Source organism: Prionailurus bengalensis, chromosome E4 (assembly GCF_016509475.1).
Source record: "Prionailurus bengalensis isolate Pbe53 chromosome E4, Fcat_Pben_1.1_paternal_pri, whole genome shotgun sequence".
Taxonomy (NCBI): Eukaryota; Metazoa; Chordata; class Mammalia; order Carnivora; family Felidae; genus Prionailurus; species Prionailurus bengalensis.
The window spans coordinates 44261288-44280432 of NC_057360.1; the positions used below are offsets into that span (position 1 = coordinate 44261288).

Consider the following 19145-nt stretch of genomic DNA (forward strand, 5'->3'; position numbering starts at 1 on the left):
CCCATATTTGAAGTTGCCATGTTTGGTGGAAGATGTCCATATCCATGGGTCTGTGCATTTATAGAGATAGTTTAAATATCTGAAGTACAAAGCACAGAACATGGCACAACCCCTAGCAAGCATGTCTGGAAATGAGTTGTGGTTTGCATCTTTTCAGCAAAGGCCCTTCCACCATGACAGCAGGCCCCTGTCTCCCATCCCGCTGCAGCACTGGCCAGGCAGCAGCTACTTCTGCATCAGGAAAACCCTCCCTCGCCTCTCTCTGCAGTTCCCAGCAGAGGCTGTACCCTGTGCCTCTTACTGCAGCTGGCTTTAGGGAAGGAAAGCTCATATTCTAAGCCAGGGTCAAGTGGGAGGGAAGGATCGGAGGGGAAAGTCGGTGTTGCTCCCTCCACCACCAGAACTCACAATTTAGGTGCTGATACAAAAGGAAAGAGCAAAATTTATAGAGGGGTGTATTGTGGGTGGAGGGCTGCTGTCACTTGGTAAATGTCCCTGGCTTTCCAGGAGAATCAAATGCAACTTGCCCGTGGATGTGTCGGCAACTTTTGCCCTCTCGAGGGTCCTAGGGTACCTTACCGTGTCCATCAATTCTATAAACGCAGAGAGAGGCAGTATTCTCACTGTCATGGATTTAGTTGTGCTGGGACCCTGGGAAATCTGCTTTATTGGAATTCTACTTTGTACTAAGACATTTGGGGACTGTATCAACTAGAGGTGTCTGAGCACCAGAGAGGGGGCAGAGCTGGAATCACGGGACTAATGAGCGGAGTCTCTGTTTGTCATTATTAATATTTAACTGGTTGTGGACCTGTGGCTTGATGGGAACAGTTGAGAAATGTTCTGATGTGCAAATGAGCTCTGGCAGGTGAAGACACAGCTGGCCAAACTCACGGAGCATCTTTCTTACAGTTGAAGATCTAATTCCATGATGGGGTTGGTTTGTTTTATCTTTGTTTTGAAAAGTGAGGCTCAAAAATATGGCTTTACAAAGGTAGTACCATGCAGTGATTAAAAGGACAGACTGAAACCAGAAGAACTGAGTTTGAATCTTTACTCTCCCACTTAATCTCTGTGTGAGTCTGGGCATCTCTGTGCTCTGCTTCCTTGTTTTAAAAAACAGGGATAATGACATACCTAATTCATTGTGTTAATATGAGAATTAAATGAATTAATATATGTAAAGCGCTTAGCACAGTGCCCTGCAAAAGGCATTATGAACGTTTAGTGCAATATGAATCCAACAGCTGTAACAATATGTCTGGGCTCATGACACCTCTTAAGATCACCTTTCCAAGCAGTGAGTACAGTTTTCAAACCCTGCCTGGCTGAGCTAAGTGGGGAAGCGAGGGCCATGAGCATCCCAAGAAGTGCAAGTATTAATTCCCTCTAGAAAGGCCCTTTCTGCCCCTGCCGCGGTTGTGGAACATCTTCATCCTCACTGAATGCCAGTGGCTTAGGGAGCGTCAAGACACTGGTGCCTTGTCTTTATATCACTTGCCTCCAACAAAGTTCCAGGCACAGAGCAGCCTCAGTAAGTAGCAGTTGATGAAGGTGGTGGCTTGTTTTTACTCTTAAATCTCTCTGCTCTTGGAAGTAAGCAAAAGGGCAGTGGTATGCAAATGACATCTGTCTGGGCAGGAGGCTGGCGATGGGTGTTGGCAAAATGGGCTTTTAATAAGGGAGACTGTAAAAAAAATTTTTAATGTTTATTTTTGAGAGAGAGAGAGAGGGAGGGAGAATGGCAGAGAGAAAGGGAGACACAGAATCTGAAGCAGGCTCCAAGCTCTGAGCTGTCAGCACGGAGCCCCATGTGGGGCTCGAACTCATGGACCTCGAGATCTTGACCTGAGCGAAGTCTGACTCTCAACCGACTGTGCCACCCAGGTGCCCCTGAGGGAGACTTTTAGAAAGGTGCATGCCTGTCTGTTTAGTGAAAGCCCCTCTAACTTAAGTTTACTCCTACTTCCACATCTAGGTCTATAACTGACTCTGGTTAATGCTGGATTTGCCAACAGGGAGACTCAGAGTTAATATTAATTTCCAGGATTAAAGAAATCATGTTTGTTAGATGGAGAAGGAAATCCAGTGGGGATCGGAAGAGAGACAGAGAGAATTTTGTGAATGCATGTGTGTGTTTTAGGATGGGGACAGTGGCACTGGTGAGGATCCATTTCCAGCATTCTGGGAGGGCAGTGTCAACAGCAAACAAGCCAGAAACTCACTGGCTGCCCTTTGGCTTTGGTAACAGGTAATGTCCTTTAGAGGTTATGGACCCTGTCTTCTGTAGAAGGCACAGAGAGTTGGCCTTTTACCTTTCATCTAGTTTTGTGGATATGGAAGCCATCCTGGACTATGGAAAGTATGGAAAATGGGGAAACCTAAGACCAGCTCAGCACTCAAGGAGGGATGCTTGGGCATGACGCTAGTGGGTGTCTAGAGTCTTCCTTGGAGGCAGCATCATTCAGAGCTATGAATTGTTAAGTGATTGGAATTACAGGGTTGAAAGGGGGGCCCTGGGGCTCATTGTCTTACCCCTCTTCTGTGATAGATGTTTAATTATGATGTGAATAGGAAGCATTTGCCATGAGACCTCAGGGGCAGGGGACCTTCTGGGGTGAGGGAGACTGATATCGCACAGGGCTCCTTGTCCAGCCCTCCCAGCTCTGTCTTGTCACTTCACTAGTGGCTGGGCTCAACCCACCTCTCTGTAAAGACTAGAACCACCCACATGACAGCCCCTGGATCGTGTGGAATCCTCTCTGACCATGAATTCTTTGTAAAAGGGGTGACTGGGACATTGACACTGAGTTTTCCTGTAGCAGACCTAGAAATCTTGGGCACTTGGAAAGTATTTTATTTGTCCAGCACACCCAGCAGCACTGAAGTGTGTGGCTTGAAGTGTTTTCATTGATTTAGGCTCGTGTTTGGCTGTGGAGGTTAGAGAAACGGACGTTGAGTTGTTAAAGAGAGTAGAATCCCCCACCTGTGATTCCTCCCACTGCTGGCTCTAACTGGGCTCTTCTCTTTGGGTCCTAGTGGTGTGTGTGTGTGTGTGTGTGTGTGTGTGTGTGTGTGTGTGTGTGTTTGGGGGCAGAGAACAGACCTGGAATGCTCCGAGGGAGGCTTCTGAGGTCCCCAAGCTGTATCCTGTTTCCTCTCCTCCCTGCTTCCTGTCTTCTCAAAAGATGAAATTGAAAGGATTAAATGTGGGCTTAATTGTCCCCCCTCTTCATCAGAGCATGAAAATTTCTGATTATGGAGGGAAGGGGCTTGAATCCCAGGTACAGTCAAAAATGATTAATGCCACTTGTCTGCCAGCCTAATTAGACTTGGTAATGAACGTGTGTGTTCGCCTGCTGATCCTGCGGAGTTATTAGGTGGAAGTGAATTGACATCTCCCGTCAGTGCTGAGGGTTTGGTCCGGGATCCTCTCTCTTCCTCCCAAGTTTATCGGTCACTCAGCCTGTGTCAAGCCTGGCAGGCATGCCCTGAGTGACGGAGAAAAGACAGCCCCCAGCTCGGCCCCAAGGGTCCTGCCTGGCTGGTGAAGTGACTTCAGCCACAGAGAGCTGGCTTAGGCCCAGCCCACCTCTGAGCACAGGAAAGATTCTTCACAGGCCAGTCGTGATTTTCCCACGAAGAACCCAAAGGGTTTTCATGCTTGCTTCCATATTCATCCCCAGAATGGCTTCCTGAGGTCAGCACACAGGGATGCTGCCGCCAAGGTCTTACATAGGCAGGGAGGCGTCGATCGTCTGCCTGGCTAGGGGCGGGACAAGGTTAGAACCTCTCAGGTGGGGTGAACATGACAGACCTTGAAGGCCTTGGAGGCCATCTCAGGTCATTTCCCTCCTTTGGCCGTGCCCAGCATTTCTGTGTCGGAAGCAGCATCCTCCCCCCCTCCCCCCAAGGCTCTTCCATGGAGCCCTCTCTGGCTCCCCATACCATTCCTCAGTTTCCCCCTGGAAAGAGCAGGTAGCCACTCTTGCTCAGTCCAGGATACTATTAAGGCTGGTGAGGAAGCTGTAAATACACCTCTGGCCTTATTAGAGGCTCTTCCTGTTCGCATTCCTCAGATGACAAGGTGAATAATCTTGGGCAGGTGAGTATTTGTGGGTGCGCAGAGCACGCAGATGGAATGTCTCCCCACCCCCCACCCCCAGACCGAGCTTCAGTCAGCAGCCAGCCTTGCCTCTCACTTGGAGACCTGCTGTGCCGGTGGCCAAGTGCTGTCCATCCCCCAGGCCACCCACCACCCCGGCACGGTTCCGGCTCCCTGCTGTCTGGGTCGGGAAGTGCCAGAGGCGCTGGCGCTGGGAAGGCCAGCCCTGACCCGGTAGATGGCTGGGCATGTAGTCACTTGTGGTTTTTTTTCCGAGGGATTTGGCAAGCTTCCGTCCACATGTTCAGGGCAGGATCTCCGGGTTGGGAGGGGAGCTGAGCCAGCTTTTAGACTTTGGGGAAAGAGCAAGGAGGCCAAGGGGATGATGTCAGGCAGGGCAGCAGGCTCTCTTCCTTGGGGACACTGGTTTAAGTGGAATAACAGTGGTCATGGGGAGCCCCGCCCCAAGGTCAAGACTATCTTGACTCAGACCAGGGGAGGTGATGCTTGGAAGTTCTCTGAAGCACTGCACACACCATGCTGAGGAGACAGGGGCAGAGCTCGCTGCACCCCAGGAGCTCTGCATGGTGGCCAAAGTGGCCAACAAGTTCATGTGGGGCGTGTTCTAGCCTGCCTGTGGTTCCTGGCATAGAGAAAGTTCTTGAGAAATGCACCTGTAGAAAAGGCAGTGATGCTGGGTTCTCATTTTGCCCTTTTGGGAGGGGAAGGAAGAGGACCAGCAGGGGTCCCTCCTGGCAAGGTAGCCATGTGTGCAGCCTCCCAGGGGACAGTGTCCTGTCCTGATTGAGGGGTCTGGCAACCCCTGGTTTCTGTAGCACATCCCTGATTTTCTTCAGGATTTTCCTACCCTCACCTACTGCTCTGGCCCCATTAAGGGCATCAGGGAGAAAAGTCCCAGCTCACATTGTACTGAGGGTTTGTAAGAAGGGTGGTGTTGGAAAGTCTAGTCTGTTCATTCCAATGTGTCACTGGGAGGCAGGGAGCAGGGTACGTCACTCACCTGTGACCACAGAGGGGCTGGGTCGTGTTTACTCTGCAGTGGAGGGCCTGCACCCCACCTTCTGCTCCCCCTCCTTGTTTCTTGAACAAACATTTTCAGGGCAGGGCAGATCTTACCCAGATATCTGCAGTGGCTATTGGCTAATGCTGCTAGAAAAATGGAAACTTGGCTTACATGGACCTTTAAGAAATCACACCACCGGGCTGGTCCAGTTCGTTGAACATCCAACTTGGGCTCAGGTCATGATCTCACAGTTCGTGAGTTGGAGCCCCACGTCGGGTTCTCTGCTGTCAGCACAGAGCCTGTTTCGGATCCTCTGTCTCTTCTCCCTGCCCCTCCCCCACTCATGCTCTTTCTCTCTCTCAAAAATAAATGAGCCATTAAAAGAAAAACACTTAAAAAAGAAAAAAGAAATCGCATCTAAAAGTCAGCCCTAAAAGAAGGATGATATTCTTTGCCTGTTTTTTTTAATCCTTTTGTGTTTTTTTTTCCTTTTGTTGATTTTTTTTTTTAATCTTGTTATGTTTTGTTTTTACTGGATGCTGGCTCTGGGAAAGAATTATCATTGTGTTTGCTATAGATGCAAATTGGTGTCCTATGAGCCTGGTGGGATGGGAATATTTACGTGGAATGACAAGAGTTGAGAATAACAAGAAGTGTGGGGCAGAGAGAACTTTTATCTCAGAGATGACCTGGCTGAACCTGAAGCCTGTTCTTGTGCCTGGGCTTGTGAGGTGGGCAGGGCTGGTGGGACCATGGCCCCTTCACAGGTGAGAAGGCACAGCCTTCAGGGAGGCAGATGACCTCCGCAAGAGTCAGTAGTGGCAAAATCAGCACCAGAATCCAGCAAGCATTTTGCCTTATGAACTAATGTCCCTGAACATGCGAGTTAGTTGAGCTTCCTCATTCGTCTGCCTCCCTTCTGTCAGTGATGCTGAAAGGTCCATAAAAAGAAGTGCAGAGGAAAAAAAAGGGGTGAGCCAAGGGTGGGTAAGCCACGTGACAGCTGCACAGTCAGCCAGCACCTGGATAACTGAGAGTTGGCTGCACTTAGGCCTGTTTCCAGAGTTTGGTTTCTAAGTAGATCTTCAGCATGTGTAAATCATGAGATCTTTAAACAAAAGGTGAAGTTTTTCTAAGTCCCAAGATAAAAGAAACAAGGGTCTCTCTCTGGCCCTGCCCCACCCCATTGGTGTTTGGAGTATATAGGGGGGTTGGCATGAAAAAGCAGGTAGGAGGTCTCTTCCTGTTCCATGCCTCCTCCTTGCCATGACCCAGGGTCACAGTTCATGACACAGAGCTAACCAGGAACCACAGCGAAGTTAGGCTGAGCCTCAGAAGGGACAGCTAGGATGAAGAAAGTTTGCATAGGGGCTGTGATAGGAACCGAGGTTTGCCTCACAGACCTCTGGTTCCATCCCGGGCAGGAATGTGACCACGTGAGGACGAGCAGATTTGGGGAACCCCCACCTCCTCACTCTCACCCCATCTCTGACTCTCTGTTTGTCCAGATCAGTCTTACATTTGGGTATCATTGCTTATTTTCCTTGCTGACTTGGAGGAAGCTGTTTTTTCCATTCAAATTGAATGGAAGCTGGAGGTTTTGTGGTTTCTGTTGAAACAATTATGTCCTTTCTGCAACTGAGGAAAGGATTTAAAAGAAAACAAAAACCCTCAGAGATGCCTTACTATTCAATGGAACAACAGATTCCAGCTGCAACTTGAGTTTTGAGAGAAAGGATTGAACACACGGTATGTAAACGTCTATTCTGGTGATGTGTATTTTCAAAAGCAATCTGGGGTTACCTCTCTATGAATAGGGCATTTCAAGGTGAGAATATATCGTAGCCCCGGCACTTGAAATAGGGAAGCCTGTCTCTTCAAACTGCATTGGGCCTGGGCTGGACTCTCTCCTCAGCAGGCAGGTCATCTGGTTGGTGCTTAGATGTTGGGGGGCTATAAGAAGTCATCATACATCTCCCCACCCCTAGATAGTTCTCCTCCTAAAATACCCCTACATTTTTCTTCCTACCCAGTTTTCAAAGGGTCAGGAGTGAAGATTCTAAAGCCTCTCAAGGCCCCTTCTTCAGTGTCTGCCAGTTCTCTCTTGCTGAGAGAGAACTCGCCAGTGGCTTAACCTGTCAAAGAACAGCTCTGCAATGAGGAGAAAGGAGAAGTGAGAGCAGTATATCCTTGCACCCAAGGGGGGCATTCAGGAGGGGTTTTCCCCCTTACCTGTGACTCATACTAGAAGTTCTCTAGCACACATGTTTCCTTCCCTGAGAGCTGGAATGGGAAGGCCTCCCCTCCCCCCAGCCTGGGCTCACCCGGCCGGAAGTTCCGGACCCCCTTGCTTGGTGGCCCCAAGTGTTGTTTCAGGATCTGGACTCACTTGCCATCCTCTTCTGTGCAGAAGTTGCTGGATAAACTGAGGGGTGGGGGCACAAAAAAAAGGCCAGTGGCAGCCCCATCTCCCTGAGGAAGAATGAGGGAGAAAGAACCAATGTCTGGGCCTGAGAAAGGGTGCCAATTTAGGGCATTTCTGTCTTAAATGAATCACTTATAAACAATGTGCTTTTATTGTCAAGCTTACAAACAAGTTTTTATTGTTACTGCACCAAGTACTGAGGTCCTCAATAGTGAGGGGTGATCTAACATGAGGACCTTCTAGCCAGATTTCCTAGGAGGAAGGCAGATGATGGACGGCCTGTTTGAAAGATTTGTTCTACCAACATTTTCTTCTCTAAGTGGGCCCGAGGACATGGCCTTGGGCTAGGATACCGCTCAGCATTCTTTGTGACCTGGGGGCAAACTGCAGCACAGAGGAGCAGATCCAGGTTGGTGGTTGCATGAGGAATAACAGAGCTCACGCCTGAACCCATGGACATTGACTTCCCGGACCGAATACCATGTGACCAGAGCACAGAGGTGTGAATGCATCTTCATTTCCGAGCACTCCTGAGTCCTCTGCAATGCAGGACATGTGTCCCTCCTTCATCTGAAACTGGCCCCCGCTGGTGGTTGGCAAATGAGTTCTGGAATCTCTGGGCAGCCCGGGAGCAGGCACCCCTCTCCAGCGGCTTTCCTGGAAGGCTGTGCTGCCTGTCTTGGCCTTGGTGACAGGGCCTCTGGGAACTTCCCCATTGGGACTTGGTTGCTTCTGGGAGTCAGTGTTGAGGCAATGATGCCCCGTGAGTACTGTTTCAGGGCAAGAGAACATTCCTGTCCTATTTATGATAGGCTCTATTCTTTTCTTCCTTTCTCTTTCTTCCTTCTTTTGCTCAGAGAGCAACAGACCTCTCTGAGACCTCTCTGAGACCTCTCTCTGCTCAGGTATCTGGGCTCAGATAAATGGTCTGACCCTCTGCCTTTTCATGGGCCCAGTCGGCTGAAAGCCTTCACTCTTCCCCTACCCTGGGCTTAGCATGGGAGGATGTGAATTAGCCCCGTCGTCCCTCAGGAGCCTATATAGCTGGTAAAGCATTATTAATCTGCCATCCCCAAAGAAATCCATTAATGAGCTCCTGGGCCAGGCACATGGTGTGAGATAACTGGTCACTTCTGCTGTCTGTTGAAACTTTGGAGACATTGATTTTCAGGCTCTCAGGCACTCCTGAGGGGTGAAGCTCAAGACAGGCTCTTTCCTGCAGCCTGTTTGGTGGGGGCATTTTTATCTTATCAAGCTAAAAGCCCCAGGAATAGAAAGTTTTCCATTGGGGGAGGTGGAGGGAAAGGACCTTAGCTAGGAAGGAGAAGGCATTGGTCAGGCTGTGCTGGTGCAGGGGCCCGCGTCCCAGGTGCCTGTGACTTCCTCTGGGAAAAGCAGCTGGCTGGGCTGATTGGAGCAAACCCCCGTCACAGGAGGGCCCCGGGATCCTCCCAGGGCTAGTGACTCTCCACTCATCGCTCCATCCCTGCCGGCTGGCCTGGAAAAAAGGCATCGATCTCCTGCAGCGGGATGACCGAGGGCGGGGGTGAGGAGGCGGCCACTGCCTGCTTCGGCCCAGTTATGGCGAGGCTCCAGCGCCTCTTCTGCAGGCTCCCCAAGAGCCGCTCTGGATCGAAGAGGCTCCAGGCCCTGCAGAAGTTCTGCCACGAGGCCCGGCTGGCTCGCGGTACGTCCAAGGTGCTCCAGCTAGGGGCCCTCGGGGGGGGGGGGGGGGGGTTCTTGGGTTCCAAGGCCTCAGCCTAGGGGCCTTTTCCATGAGGAAGGAAGGCCAGGAGACCTCTTGCAGCCTAGAATTTGCCGCTGAGCTCAGCACCACTCCTTGGCCCTCCTGACGCCCCAGGGGCCAAAGCTCAGGCACTGCCACCCTGCCAGCTTTAGGTGGAATGGCAGGTCTGACAGTACACGGGCAGCCCGTTTCATAGGCCCAGGTTGGCTGTGGGTTCTAACAGCTTTTCCTCGGCTGAAAATTAAGGCCAAGAAGTCATCTTAATCTGGGCCCCTGAGCTGTTGGAAGATGGGCACTTGGATGACACCGTTTTAGTCCTGAGGGGCCTGAAACCTTGCCACACTGCAGAGTCAGCCTCCCAAGGACCCAGGGGCGGTGACGTTTCCTAGGCAGGGATTTCTCATCTCCAGGGTTAGGGGAGGTGCCTGTGTGGCCCCAATGCAAGCTTTGTGGGGCTAGGGACTACTGGCCAGGACACAGGGGACAGGAGCCCAGCCTCAGGCGATGACTGGGCTCCAGTTTCTTTCCCTGAGCACTAGTTAGTGGGGGAACAGTCCTCGCCTAGGGAAGGATAAGGGCATAATATGGAAGATAAGAAGGAGAGACAGTAACAAATTTTCATGGAAACTTAGGTTGTCCTAATTTCTTTCTCTCTATCTTTCTTTCTTTCTCTCCCTTTCTTTCTTTTTCTTTCTTTCTTTTCTTTTCTTTCTTTCTTTCTTTCTTTCTTTCTTTCTTTCTTTCTTTCTTTCTTTCTTTTCTTTCTTTAAATGTTTGCTTATTTTTGAAAGAGCACAAATGGGAGAGGGGCAGAGAACCCAAAGCAGGCTCTGTGCTTACAGCAGTGAGCCCAATATGGGGCTTGAACTCACGAACCTCGAGATCATGACCTGAGCTGAAGTCGGACACCCAACTGACTGAGACACTCAGGTGCCCGTATACTTCCTTTTTTTCAAAGAGAGAGCGCTGAGGCCAACCAAAGTTGGGGGCCTGGGCACCTGCCTTCAGCTTATGGTTTTTCTGCTGTGTCATGCTATCTCAGTATCCTACAGCCCCTTCTACCAAAGAGTCAAAGCACTTATGTTTGTTTGTTTATTTTTAACATGTCGTATTCCCTCCAGATCCCTGTGCAGTGGGAGTGCAAAGGGGATTATGTTATTTCACAGATGTGACGGCTCAGGGAAGTGAGGCCCCTTGTTAGGGACCAGGAATACACAGCCAGGCCTGGGACGCCTTGCCCTAGATTCTACTCATCTTCTGACCATTTGCTGCTTCCCTTTGATGGCTGGATCTTTGGAGCACAAAGCTTTCCTTGGGGCTCCCTGCCCCATTTGTCTCCCCACTGTTCTCATACACATTCAGGAATTGGAGGGACATCCAGTGGGTCACGGTGCTGAGTTTTAGAGATGGAACTAAACTGAACAGCCATCTCTGGGCTGAGATTTTGGAAGCAGAGTTTAAAAGACAACTTGGTCTTGACTCTGGAGAATTTGATTTTTTCCTGATTGATGTTTTACCTCTGGAGAAGTGGGAATTTTAATTCAACTTGACCTAATCCCCATTTGGAGACAAATACTCTTAGCCAGCCTGCATAATTTATCCTCATCAGTGGCTCATGCATACTGCGGCCCTCCACGAGAAGACAGCTGGATGCTGAGTTCCTCAATTTAAACCCTCACTTGTGTCTTCCTGTTCATCCTCCCTCCCGCAAGAATTATTCCACAGATCATTGCCTTGCTCCTTTGCTATTCAGCCCAAGGAGTTATATAGATTTAAGAAAATCAATCAGGCTTGGAGTGGCAGCATTAAGGTCAGAGAAATTGCCGCACTGTGGCTACAGTGTGCTCGTTGAACTCGTGTTAGCATTTAGACTTAATGGATGGGAAGAGGGGAGACAGGGCGCTCAGCGATGATGGCAGCAGTAGACAGTGGGCTGCAGATTTCTAGAAGAGCTGACTTGCAGGAATCCGTGAGCAGCCTGCAGTGTGGCCTTTAAGAAAACCAGCGTGGAGCCAAGCTGAATTGAGTCTGGACCTCGGATTCCTGGCAGGGGGGGCTTCCTCATACAGATGAACCTCTCTGAGCCTTGGTTTTTCCCAGTGTAAGCTGGGCAAAGAATTCTGACCTCAAGTTGGTGTCACATGGGTTAAACATGACATTGGATGTAAACCAGTTGACATGATGCAGGTCCCCTGTTGGCAGCTGCTCCCAGAAAGACTCTCAGTAACTGTTCCCAGTGGGTCCTCTGTGCGAGCCCCCTGCTGGGGTGCTCTGCCATCACACCTGGGTCGGGTGTGCTAGCTGCCTGCACCTCAGTGAAAGAGATGGGGTTTGGAGGTTGCCTGGGCAGAAGTGGAGGAGAGGCATGAAACTCAAACACTCTCTCTGGAAAAATTCCTATCATTGAGTTTACCGCACCACTTAATTAACAAGCAAGGCTAGATTAGCCCACCGGGCCTCATTAGAGCTAAGCAAGTATGTTGCCAAGGAATAAGTCATCTATCATTTTAAAAGGCTTCTCCGGGGTCAGCGGAAACGGCCTGGGTCTTTCCAGGAATCTCTGGTGGTCCTGGCTACAGGGACACAGCTGTAAAGAAGCCTTTGTGTGTCTCCTGCAGAGAGCGCCTCAGACGCAATCTATTTACTTTTCTCCTCACTGCCAAAAGTCTCCTTTCACCCGGTGGGTCGGTACTTTGCATGCAAGTGACATCAAAGCAGGTGTGGAAAGACCAGTTGGGTGCAGCAGACTGGTTGTCCCATAAAGGACTGAGCCTGTTTGCTCCTGGGCTTCTGTGACCTCCTGGCTCTCTGATCGGGCATACCTCCGAGCATACACCTGCCTGCACATTCATATCTGCACATCTGTCTAAGCTTCCTCTGCTGCCCTGTAGTCGCAGACACCCAGGCACAACCTCTTGCAGACTTATTTAGTTGTTCTTGTCCTTGGGGTCTGTGGGACACTCAGAAATCCACTCGAGGGGCGCTTGGGTGGCTCGGTCAGTTGAGCCTCCAACTTTGGCTCAGGTCATGATCTTGCAGTTCGTGTGTTCGGGCCCCTCGTCAGACTCTGTGCCAACAGCTCGGAGCCTGGAGCCTGCTTTGGATTCTGTGTCTCCCTCTCTGTCTATCCCACCCCCACTCACGCTTTCTCTCTCTCTCTCTCAAAAATAAGTAAACATTAAGAAAAAATTTAAAAATATATGTATACTCGAGGCTAGCAAGAGGTTAGACTACCCTTTGCCCCTTCTCAGAGATGGTATCTGCTTTAAAAATAATCAAATAGAAGCAAAACAAGAAACAAAAAACCCTCAAGCTCCTTGTTCCATATCTTCCCCTCACTGCTAGAGACCTCGTCCTTTATCAGCTACCCAGACACCTCCTGTGTCTTCACAGGGGCCCCCAGGGGTGGGTGGAGAGGAACCTGAGTCCCCGGGGGTGGGGAGGACCCCACCTGCTTTGTCTCTCTTACACCCAGAGCAAAGTGACACATGCCTAGAGGAGACAGAGGCCCCTCCTGAGCAGGCCTGAAGCTGAGAGGGCATCTGGCCTCTCCACACTGGCTTTGGATACTGTGGGCTTGTTACTATTTGTAAAACTCCCTTAAGCCCAACTGCCTACAATGTTTAAAAAATTTTTTTCTTAAGGTGCTCTGGCAATAGGATTTATTTTTTTCCATGGTGGTAATCAAAATAGGACATACCTGTATATATGTGTGTGCGTGTGTATATATGTATCATCTGCTTGTTCCTATTATGGAATATTATGTTCCTATTATGGGTATAATGTGCTATCCTTTAGAACAGTGGTTCACTTTAGAAGGCCCTCAAAAAATGCATGTGGGATGAATGCATGCATGTGCACATGAAAAACTAATAACTAGATTTATGTGGAAAGACAGGGCCTAACTGTATAAAAAGGTTTAATACTCTGTGTCTCTCTGAGCTCATGTGTCCTGATGGGTGCACATACTCTAATCGCCCCTGTTGAAAAATTGTACCGTATCTTTACACTTCTATCTGTGTGGCCATACCCTAAATACAACTTGAACTTTTTTGGATATGGTGTCCCAGGATCCAGATGACAAATCTACAGACACTTGCACACGAAGAATGAGATCTATTGGGCTTTCCCACCCTGGGATCCCGCCTGATATCATTTACTTTGACTTTCCCCAGAATGTATTGCTTCTTACTATTATTGACCAAAGCGGGGAGGAGTCTTGGATATCCTGTGATATCCCACTGAGGGCCTGCAGACTCGCCCACTTCTATTTTCTCTTCATCCACATCTCATCCCCACCACCACTGTCATCAAGAAACTGCTGCATGGGGCCACAGTGCTGCAATGCCACTCATAACATAGGGGTGTATCTCTTTAAGGTACTTGAAGCATTATTGGGAAACATAGTGCATATAGAAATATACTACAAAAATGTTTTCAATCATCCAGTGGATTAATTAATGGGGCACCTGGGTGGCTCAGTTGGTTAAGCGACCAACTCTTGGTTTTGGCTCCAGTCATGATCTCACAGTTCATGGGTTTGAGCCCCACGTTGGGCTCTGTGCTGACAGCATGGAGCCTGCTTGACATTCTCTGTCTCCCTCTCCCTCTGCCCCTCCCCTGCTCGCGCTTACGCACACTCTCTTTCCCTCTCTTAAGATAAATAAACATTAAAAAAAGATTCATTAAAATACAAACTATTAAAAAATAGTTTCACTGTTGCAAAAAGACTGAATCGACTTAAAAGTAGAATTAACTGTAGACAACTGTGAGAATTATGGCTACGGTAGAGTGTCAATGTTATAAACATAGGAAATGTAGGTAATATAGTGAAAGCCAGGGGGTGGGGACAGAAGAGGACAGAGGGAGCAGTCTGGCATATAGTTCTAGCAGAGGGTCAGTTAGTACCAGCTAAGGCTGAAGCACGCATTGTTAAAAGTGGCTCAACCCTATTAAGGTTGTGTATAATTTTAAACATATACACACATATGCACAGGACGGGAAGCATACAAATATACTTCAGGGTGCAGCACCCACAGACTGAAGTGGCACGAAACAGACCACATAGGAAAGGTACACTGGGGTTAGGCCCACGTCTGCGGCCTCACTGGGCACAGGGAGGGAGGGCACCGTCTGACGCTTCCCTTGCTTCCTGCGTCATCTGTCTGAACTTGCGAACTGACCGGCCCTCCCTTGTTCCATCCGCCCCTCCCCGAATACCCCCAGCCCACACCCCCGGCCTGGAAGGACACAGTACCTTCTTTTTGTTGGTGCTTTTGGCCTCGGGATGTGAAGTTGGAGACAGATGAGTAATGGGCCTGCCCAAGAGGCATGCCCACCCACACCCTCCCACATGGGGCAGGATTGTGCCTCTGCAGGCCAGCCCGGCACCCAGTGTCAGCCAGGCTCTCGGGGGACGAGTCAGGGGAGAAGCTAGGCTCGGGGCATGAACAGCTGATACATGAGGCCCAAGGACCAAGGTCCCAGAAAGACTCTTAGTATCCCCTTTGGTGCCTAAGCAACTGGGCAGGACCTTTTGCCTTTCCCTTCAGTACAAAAGTGTCGCTCAAAAGTGCACATCAACCCCACCCAGCCCTGCCATGCATCTAACCCATCCGGTCACTTTGGGGGAGGGTGGAGACCAAGATCTTGGGGTGGCCTCCCGCCCTCAGTTCAACTGCATCCCAACCTTACCTCCTGAGCACTTTCCCTCCTCAGCATGCCTGACCTGGGGGAGCCTGCTGCCATATAGCCTGCCCACCCCAGCCCTCTATTTCACATGGGAACTGAATATCTGCTCCAGGCTTAAGCGTGTCCAGGCATACCCCTCTTGGCTCTTGCCACAGCGACATCTGCCTCAGTGCGCCCAGCTGCCCACCTCACTTGTCCGTGGGAGTGACCCATAATCTCTGACCTGAGACATGGGCCTGGCTTCCAGGTCACTCCTCTCCACTACATCGACCCTTCCTGCTAGCTTCCTGGCTTGCTTTCCGGCACATTCTATGGGCTGTGTGTGTGTGTGTGTGTGTGTGTGTGTGTGTGTGTTGGATTGGGGTTGTACAGTGGAGGGGGGGGCAGTTGTGTGTCTCCAGGCCATCCAGGCTGGGGGTGGGGAGGGAGTGCTGAGCGCCCTCAGGGGTGGCCTGTCCTCTGAAACAAGGGACTGGAAGTATATGGTCTCAACAAGCCAGGGGTTCGAGGGACTTCCTGGAAACATACAGATGCAGATGTCCTAAGCTGGCTGCCTGACCCTCGGAGTGGGGAGTTTCCATTCCTTTGCTCCACCCTCGCTAGGAGTGTAGCCAGGAGTATGAAAAAATGTATAGATCGTGTTGATCTTGGCAATTGCCACGACCTCCAGACTTGACAAATCACAGTCTCTCTACCTTCCTGCCCTCCAATACACCCCTCTCCCCACCGCCATCAGGTCCCTGCCCTGCTCCTCTGGGCCCATCAAAGGAAGGGCAGGAGGGAGGCTGGAGCAGGTAGGAGGAACTTCTTGGAAAGTTGCCTGACTCTTACCACTGTAATACCTTGGAAGAAGACCCCAAAACGGAGAGGTTTTTTTGGCTGGCATCACATGCTGAAGCAGGGTACCCAGACTCCGGAATCCCATAGTGTTGAAAATGACAGCTATCATTTACTGAGCACCTACTATGGTACCAGGCAATACTGGATGCTTTACATACGTTCTCTTTGATGTTGGCAACAAATCTGCTGGCAAGGGAGATACTGCTAGCTCCATTTTGCAGATGAGGAAGTTGAGACTAAATAAATCCCATATTTTACTGAGATTAAGCAAATTGTCCAGGCACATCATAGTCAATTGGAAGCAGAGCTTGGGTTCAAACCCTGATCTGAGTAACTCTGGAGGCCAGACTCATTCCCTAGCTCCTGATTAAGTGCTCCGTCCCCTGCACCTGTTCGCAAAGACCTCTGTCATACACGGCAAGCAGTGTCCTTAAGGCACCTGTGCTCTAAGGATTTCTGATTTACTGCTGCTGAGTGGATGCACTTTGGTGCCTCTGTGAGGCAGCTGGTGCTGGGAGCCCGGTGTCCATTGTGCTTGCTTTCCTGCCATCGTCATCTGTCCGTGTGATGAGGTGGTTGGCTCCGCTGTGGTGTCATGGAGAGCAGAGATACCGAGGCTGGGCCTCTTTGAGTGGGGGAGGCCGAGAGCCCACTGCTCGTGGAGCTTGACCGTGGCTGATGAACGAGCCTCTCTGGTGACGCTGCCGGGGATCTCAGCACAAGAACTGCTGTTGCCCAAATAGTTGAGTCTTCCAGCTGTGGCATCCCGGAGATAAAGGGGCCGTGTTTGAAGAGCCGGTCCAGGGCAGGCAGACAGGATGGGTGGGGTTCAGAGCTCCCAGGCTGAGTGGCTGGGGCTGGAACTGTGAACTGGTACTTCCCAGGACCAGGTGGAGACCTCAGGGAGGGGTGCTATGGCCATTACCTGCTGGGGCAGAGGGAAAAAGCACTCCTGCTCAAATCCCTTTGACTGACACTGTTTTATGGGTTTGGAGCACACTACTGGGAGTGGCTCCCAGTGCAAGAATGGGGGACGCTCGAAGGGTCCTGAGAAGGTCTGAGAAGGGACCCCCGCCACTGAGGACTGTCCCCACTGACTTGCTCTGGAGGGCCAGGACAACCCTTACTTCTGTTTTTTAAAAACTTATGTTAACACTGTGTTTTTCCAATGCACTTTTGTTTGTTTTGTTTTTTCAGATTTCTCTGTAGTGCCTCAGAACAAAATTATTTTAAAACTAAAAGCCACTTGTGTGCTTGCTTTGAAATGACTAGCTGGGGGAAGGTTGGTGAAACTGTAGATCATCCGCCAGGAGCTGAGTGGGGTAAGGAGTCTGCCTGGCAAGGCAGTGCCGGGGGTGGGGGTGGGATGTTGGCTGAGGTCCCCCACCCCCATGCAGTGCTCTGCACCAAGAACCCCATTGAATCCTCCTGGACGCCCTAGGAGCTCATTCCCGTTTTATGCTTGACGAGATTAATGCTCAGAGAAGTGCAGTAACTTATCCAAGGTCATGGAGCTGGCTAAGTGTGACTGAAGACCAGGCCTACCTCAAAGTCCATTCTCTGGCCATCACACCGCAGTACAGGCCAGGTCCCTGAAGGCGGAAAGGGGGAGGGAGAAAAGTTTGTTCGGAGCCCGACCTTCTCCAAGAAGGCCTGGGGTACCCAGAGAATGGGTGTGGGGCTCCTAGATTCACAGGCTGTCATGCTTTCCCCTTGGGCCTCAGAAGTGGCTGTGGTCATTCAGGGCAAGAAGCTGGTCTTCGCTGACCTGGGAGTGACCCCGAGGGAGGCCTGTGGGCCCACTGCAAACCAGGCTCTGTACCCTGGGTGCCAGCCTCCGCCCTCACCCCAGGCCTTAGCCTCAGGGGCAGTTAAGTAGAGAGCTCCACATTACCTCAGCGTCTTACGTGCACCTCTGGGGTGAGAGGGCAAAGAGTTCCTTATCAGCCTTCCAGCCTTCCGAACTCAAATAAATTTCAGTTTTAAGCCACTAGTTCAAGGTACTTTATTACAACAACTGGGAAACTAACGCAGTCTGGGTGCTGAGGGTGGGTCCTAGGAACCTTCTCTCCGTCCTGGCTCAGGGGTCCCTCCTTGGAGAAGGACCCCTCTTATGATTTGTCTCCATCATTTCTCCTTACAGTCACGTCCTCTGTTTCCAGAAGCGCCTCTTCCAGGACCTGGAGGCACATTTATTTTCCTCAAACTATCCCCAAGAATGCGGCCAGGGGTTATAGCTGGAAGGGAAGGATGGAGACCGGAAGGGATGATAATTCTCTTTTATAGATGACAGTACTAAGGTCAAGAAATACCAGTTCTTGGGGCGCCTATGGGGCTCAGTCAGTTAAGCGTCCGCCTCCTGATTTTGGCTCAGGTCATGATCTCACGGCCGGGAGATTAAGCCCCGCACGGGGCTCTGCACAGAGCGTAGAGCCTGCTTAAGCTTCTCTCTCTCCATCTGTCCTTCTCCCCTGCTCGCTCTCGCTCTCTCTCTCTCTCTCTGTCTCTCCCTCTCTCCCTCTCTCTGCCCTTGCCCCGCTCTTGCATGCTCTATCTCAAAAAAATAAAAATAAAATAAAGATGCAAGAAATGCTGTTCTCTCTAAGATACTTCTATTAGAACCAAGGAATGTCGCTCCCTAATCTTTGCTGCCTCTTGTCGGGAGATTCTTGTCCTGTCCTCTTTTTGATGTCAGAGCTCCCTGCCTCCTCTTGGCCCTTGTGATGTGGAAATATGAGTCGTCTGGAATCTGATCCATTCTTCAAGGTCCCCAGAGCCTCCCTCACCAAGAAACCTTCCCAACTGCTGTGGCTGGCAGGGGTCTCTGTCCTCTGAACAGGTTTCCTGGATCTGTGCTGTCTTCCTCATTAGTTATCTCTTCACACATGGGTCCTGTCTGTCCAGGTAGCCTGACTCCCCCAGAAGTCTTATCTTATTCATCGTTATCCTCGGGTGTGGAGAGGTCTGTGCTCAAGACATTAGAGTTGTTACCACAGATGGTGGTTCTGGCTGTTCAGGGAAGCTTGGGCCGTTCCTGGGGGCCTCTGTGTCCCTGTGTTACCCAAGGTCTCTCTCCCTTTCCGTGTCCAGATTGAGCGCCAGTTGAAGGCTGTGGAGGGCAATGAATACCAAGGAGATGGCTTAGCAGTACTCGCGATGAGCTGTCTTGAGGGAAAGATGGCTCGTGGGGGTTAACCACTGGGTCCCAGTGGAACATGCCTCTGCCTTTAGAATCCCATGGATCTTCCCACTCGGAGCACATCAGGCCCGCAGGCTGCTGGCTGTGGCTTGTGGGGCTTGCTTCCGCGTTTGG

At 50.6% G+C, this 19145-nt stretch overlaps 1 protein-coding gene across 1 annotated transcript in view; it reads left to right on the forward strand.

Moving 5' to 3' along the window:
- RASSF5 (Ras association domain family member 5) overlaps positions 1-19145 on the forward strand; it is a 67038-nt gene that overhangs the window by 1553 nt on the left and 46340 nt on the right. The gene's annotated exons all lie outside the window — the stretch shown is intronic.